The sequence below is a fragment of the Pinus tabuliformis genome, chromosome 1_1 (genome assembly GCF_031772625.1).
Source record: "Pinus tabuliformis cultivar Carrire ecotype Pingquan chromosome 1_1, CPIR1, whole genome shotgun sequence".
NCBI lineage: Eukaryota > Viridiplantae > Streptophyta > Pinopsida > Pinales > Pinaceae > Pinus > Pinus tabuliformis.
Genome location: NC_142297.1, coordinates 938,933,535 through 938,939,534, shown reverse-complemented (window position 1 = coordinate 938,939,534; position 6,000 = coordinate 938,933,535).

Sequence of the window (6,000 nt, the reverse complement as noted above, 5' to 3'; positions counted from 1 at the left end):
TAATAGAAGAAGACATGCATGGTGTTAGAAATTAAATAACAGAGCAATCAACCAATCATATCAGAAACACAGAAAAGAATAAAACAAGAGATACACAGACATATGTGGTTCGCCCAATCTAGGCTACGTCCATGGAGAAATAGACAGTCCTCCCTTTTATATTATCCAACAAACTGAAGGGATGCAACCTACAACACATCCATCGTAACTTCCTCTTCACTCTCACGCAATATCCTCTATATTTCTCACACATAATAATACCCAACCACAATAAAATTCCCTCATATAAATTGCTTTTCCTTCTAGAAAAAAAAAACAAAAAAACAAAAAAAAACTTAAATTAACGTAACCTCTACCATCAAATATTCTGCCTAATGAATGTTCCAGATTGAGTACGAAATTACTATATTTTATAAGGCAATTTTCTTTAAAAAATTGATTTTGGGGACATTGCCCTAGAACCCCTACCAAGGGCAGCTCAAAAGAATGTTTTCCCCTCATGGAGCCCCCTGTAGTAATAATGGGGGGGAATCCTCCCCATAACCCCCATGTTGAGGACTAGGATCCAAACATGGTTGAAGCAAGGCCACTGAATTAGGAAGATAATCAGGCTATACACGCAACACATGGTAATATTTATGTTGGAATGTGTCACTTTGGAAGCTAATGATGTCTAATTTTATTATGAAAGAAATTGTAATCTTGTGTCGAATACTTATCCCACATTAACCATGGAGTAAAATACCCTTGTTATCATTTATTACATAAAGAGGTGAAATTACATTTATTCTCAATGTGTTATTGGGATGCAATTCCTCCATAGCTCTTGGTAAATAATAGAAGGGAAACCTATGAGACAAACATGAACAAGAAAGTATTATCTTTGTAAAGGCAAAATCACTTGTGGAGTTTCTCTTGAGTGTAAGATTTGAGATTTCTGAAGAATAGCAAATACTATTATCTTCTTGTGGATGTTTCCCCGCATTGGGATTTTACCATGTATATCTGGGATACTCCTTTTTTCTCTTGTCTCTTTCTTACTTTCTTTGATTAAATGTTGTTATATGAATAGGACGATAATCTACTAAAGTTATAGTGTTTTAATATTGTTATATGTTTATTCATATGTCTCAATATCTAACATGGTATCAGAGCTGGTTATTATGCTTTACCTTGTTCAATATTTTTTTACGCAATAACATTTTCTTCAAATTTTTTGGAGCTTTTCTTATTTTGTAGTTATTTTTTCGAATCTAGTAGACAGAAGGCTTCTCTTTAGATATGGGTATTTTTCTATAAGATTGAAAAACAAAACAAAAACAAAAAAACGAAAAAAAACTTAGTCAGATCTCACCATTGTCTGTTGAAAAAAGGAATCAATTAAGGTTGACTTTTCACTAATTAAATTTGGATTTGGTTTTACTAGATTTGAATTAATTTGCATGGTCTGGCTAAAGTAATTTAATTTTTTTATAACATAAAGTTTTTGGGGCTCATTTTTGGTTTGGTGGATACCAACCCTATTATTTTCCCAAGCCTATTTTTTTAATCGAACCGAGTTTTTCATTTTTTCTATTTTTTTCTGAAGCTAATGTCTTTTGATCCAAGAGTTCATTTTCTATGATTTTTTTAGTGGGTGCAAATTTTCATTTTATAGTCACTTAACCACTTCTCTCATCTAACCATGCATTAGATGGTCCTATATAAATTCTATGCAAATGAGTCTTCATATTTTTTTCTCAAGGGTCAATTTCAGAACTGGTTTTTAATGCACAAGTTTGCTACATGTAAAGTAGATTGAGTTAGCTTCATAGGCTTAAATATCTTCCTCCAAAACCTTGCACTTGCTAAGATCAATATAAACTTTCTCTTTACTGAGAGGAATATCATTATCTTTGCACCAATTTTCCTTAGCATTGACCCTTTTAACCACCTACCATCCACCCCAATTCCCACCCTAGCAACATTTGAGTTTGAATCCTACTAAATATTACATGTAGAAGAAGTCGATGATGAAAAAGAAGAACCATATAATATCATGTTCTTGTCTCTAAAATTTTCAAAGGTTCATGGCTCCAAGGGCTTACATGCACATTAAATATATATGATAGACGTCTCTACTATATGGCATAAAGGAGACGAGATTAGGGAAAGAAGAGATTGTACCACCCATGGAAAGCCCATGCAAATGATTCCTTAATAATATTTGTGATATAGTGTTTCGAATGATTGGGTGGGTGACATTATTAGTGAGGTTTGGTTTGAGGTCGTGAAGAAAAATTCTTGTTCCACTCTTTGAACCAAGGATTAATTATCCATAGTCACACAAGAATGCTTATTGTATTTATTGTAGAGTAAGGTAATATCCAAGTATCTTTATAGTCGAGAATCCTTGTGGAAAAGAGTAAGTAACGTAAGTTACATGTTGAATCACCATAAGGTAAAAAAATAATTTCAGTTTAAGCATATTTTCTTCTAGCCATGAGATTTTGGTCTTTGTTTTATGGTTTAGTTTCGTTGTTTTTATCATAATGATTTCAAAAATAGATTTTTTTCCTAAGTTAGTGGATCCTAACTATATTCCATGGAAGATAAAGATGATTGATCTTCTTAGGAGTAATAATCTATGGTGGTTAGTTAATGGTGAACATAAGAAACCTACCAATGATCAAGGCCTTGTTATATGGGAAGAACAATGTGATTAAGCAAGAGGACTCATTGGTCAAATGGTTTATATTTGACGTATAAATCCCCCTTGTAGACAAGGGCAATATCCCAGGCTTGGAACCCATACCTAGCACAAAAAATATAGTGATAGAAAATTTTCCCTAGGTCTATCATGATCAAATCATACATGAGCAATCAAAGAGATTAGTGTTTCTTACCTTGCTAAATGATGTTCATCCCTGCTAGTTTCTTGTAATAGCCCCTAGATTTTTCCATAATCCTTGTGAAGAATAAACTTGCGGATAAAAAAAACAAACAATAGATCAAAGAACGAATATGCAAATATGATTTGAAAAGAGACCTATACTTATGATCAAGGAGATATGTAATAAAACCATCAAAATGTAGACAATGTTTGTGTTAAGAAATGGCAACAAGAAATTCCAATTTAATTTGCCCATGAATTAAACTGAGAATTAAAATCGAATTCTATTCTCATAGCAACTTGTAAATAGTTAATTAAGTTTAGTTAACTTAATTAGCTTAGGAATTTTGAGTTGGAAGGCTTTCTGTAGTCATGTATATGTTCTCCCTAAGTTTTAGGGGTCCAGTATGAGTTTAAATTGAGTTGGATATTAGATCACTCAGTTTACTAAGTTATGTTTAGTTAAATTAGTTCTAACTATTTGTGGAACTAATAGAGGACTAAGAATCAATTGGTGCACTAATGCATCCACTAGTGATACTCCAGCTAACTGAATATTTCCTCGTGAGAAACTCATGCATGTCAGTTCAGAGAAAGACTCAGTTGAGACCAGAGTGTAGGGATAGTGTACTGTAAGTTGTATGATTCACTGAGTTGTATAGATCATGCATGCAATCAGGAACTGGACCTAGTTTGGATTGCCCAGTTTTGGAAGCACTAGATTCACATTAATATGCGTTATTCAGCCATAGGAATTGTACAAGGAAATAGGGGCTTGGAGAGCTGCAAAATTAACTAAGTGTTGGCCAAGAGCTTGCTTGTGAGCTGAGAGAGTTGAGCACACTTACGTGGAATTGTTCCAGTGAGAACAAGCTTTGTATCTTCACTCATATTTATGATATATGCAATATAGATAATGGGGTTTTTAGCAGTGGCTTTCCCCATGTACATCTTTTGTTATGTGCCATTGATTTATCTTCCTCTTGTTCTTATTGTCTTCATCGATTTATTGGCTTCTGCTGGTTGAAAGTAGAAGTCGATTCTTGTCCTGTGTTTTAGTAAATTGCATGAGCTTGTGAATCTACAGGATTTTCTACATGGTATTAGAGCTGAGAATGGTATACTAGAGGAGATTTTGAAGTTTTGATTTTTGGGTTACAAGTGAAATTCGAATTTGCAATACATACTTCAGGATCGGCAGATGGTGTTCTACAGTTTGTGGCTCGAGTATGCCTTGGAAGGCAGCTCGAATTTTCTAGCCTGGAGGGACAGAATGGAGGTTGTGCTAGAGGATGATGGCATGAAGGAATTCATTGATTAAGAAATTCCTAGTCCAGCAACATCAGATGCACAGAATTTGGCCGAATGGAAGAAGCGTGTGGCGAAGGCGAGGCAGATAATCCTTGAGGGAGTTCGAGACCACATTGTCTCAAGTGTCCATGGCAAGGAAAATCCGTATGCTATGTGGAAAGCATTGACGGACTTGTATCATAATAGAAGTGACCAATGGAAATTGGCACTGAAGGACAAACTTCAAAAAATCAAAATGGAGAAAGGCAAGACTATTCCAAAATACTTAACCAAGTTCACTCAATGTCGTGATGAACTTGGAAGTGTTGGAATCACGGTTTCCGAGGATGATATGATGACTCTTGCTCTTCTAGGAATCCCAAAGAGTTGGCAAAGTTATCAAGACTATTTCAATGGTGGGGAGAAGCTGCCAAATTGGGAACAACTATGGTTGGATTTGATGTAGGAGGAGATCAAGAGAACACTAGGGATGTCTCTTCATCAAAGACTAGTGATGAAGATAATTGTGCCTTAGTGATTAAGGAGATTAAGATGAAGAAGGGGGTAGGGAAAGCTTCCCATTCCAAATCGTATTCTTATCGTGGAGCTAAGATGAAAGACATGATGAAATTTAAGTGCTTTCATTGCCATGAGCTGGGCCATTTTGCTACAAATTGTCCACTCAAGAAGTCCAAGAAGAAGTCCTGAGGAGGAGCATCGCGTGAGGCTTTGGCCTCTCAATTGAAATTTGAATTTTCCCTTGTTGCATGCATGGTGTCATCAATGATGGGAAGTGTATGGTACGTATGCAATGGAGCTTCATTCCACATGATTGGCGATAAAGAGTTATTTAGTGACCTGGAGGAGAAAGATATCCAGTTGCATATCAAGATGGGTGACAACGGGAAGTATAGTGTTACTAGATTGGGCACGATTACCTTTTAGAGGGAGCATGGGGATCCACTCAGCTTGAAGGAAGTTATGTATGTTCCCGGGCTGAAGAAGAACTTGGTATTTGTTGCCATGCTTGAGGATAGAGACTATGATGTGATCTTCTCAAAAGGAAATGCATTTGGAGTTTGGTAAAGAAGATAGGGGTTTGGGTGAAGAATCTCTATAAGTTGGAGGTAGAGGAGTGTGTTTCTTTGAGCATAAAAACAGAAAGGGTGCAGAGCCGAGACGTTGGCAAGTTGTGGCATAGGCGATTGGGCCACTTGCACCATGGATCTCTAAAGACATTGCAACAAATCTCTACCAGTTTTCCCAAAGGTTCGCTTGAGCAAGTTGATACATGCAAGGGGTGTACTTTGCGAAAATACACCAAGTCTTCCTTTCGCGATAGAGAAATTTGAGTAGAGGCTATTCTAGAGAGAGTCCATTCAGATGTGTGTGAACCATTCTCCACAGCATCCACGGCCAAACACAGGTATTATGTTATATTTTTTTATGACTATTCTCGTAAATGCTGGATATTTTTCATGCAGAAAAAGGATCAAATTTTCACAAAGTTTTGTGAGTTTAAAGCATTACTGTAGAAAGATTTGGGAAAGAAGGTTAAAGATCTACTAAGTGATAACAGTGGTGAGTATGTCTCAAATGAGCTTAAGAACTTCTGTGCAGCAGAAGGGATTAAACGAGAGTTGACGATACTCCATAACCCTCAGCAGAATGGGGTGGCCAAGAGGAAGAATAGAAGCATAGTAGGGGCAGAGAGGGAAATGTTTCATGATCAGGGCCTACCACTACACTTATGGGCAGGCACATCCAACACAGTGGTTTGTATTCAGAACCGTAGCCCACATTAGATACTTGAGATGAAGACACCAAGGAGGCTTATT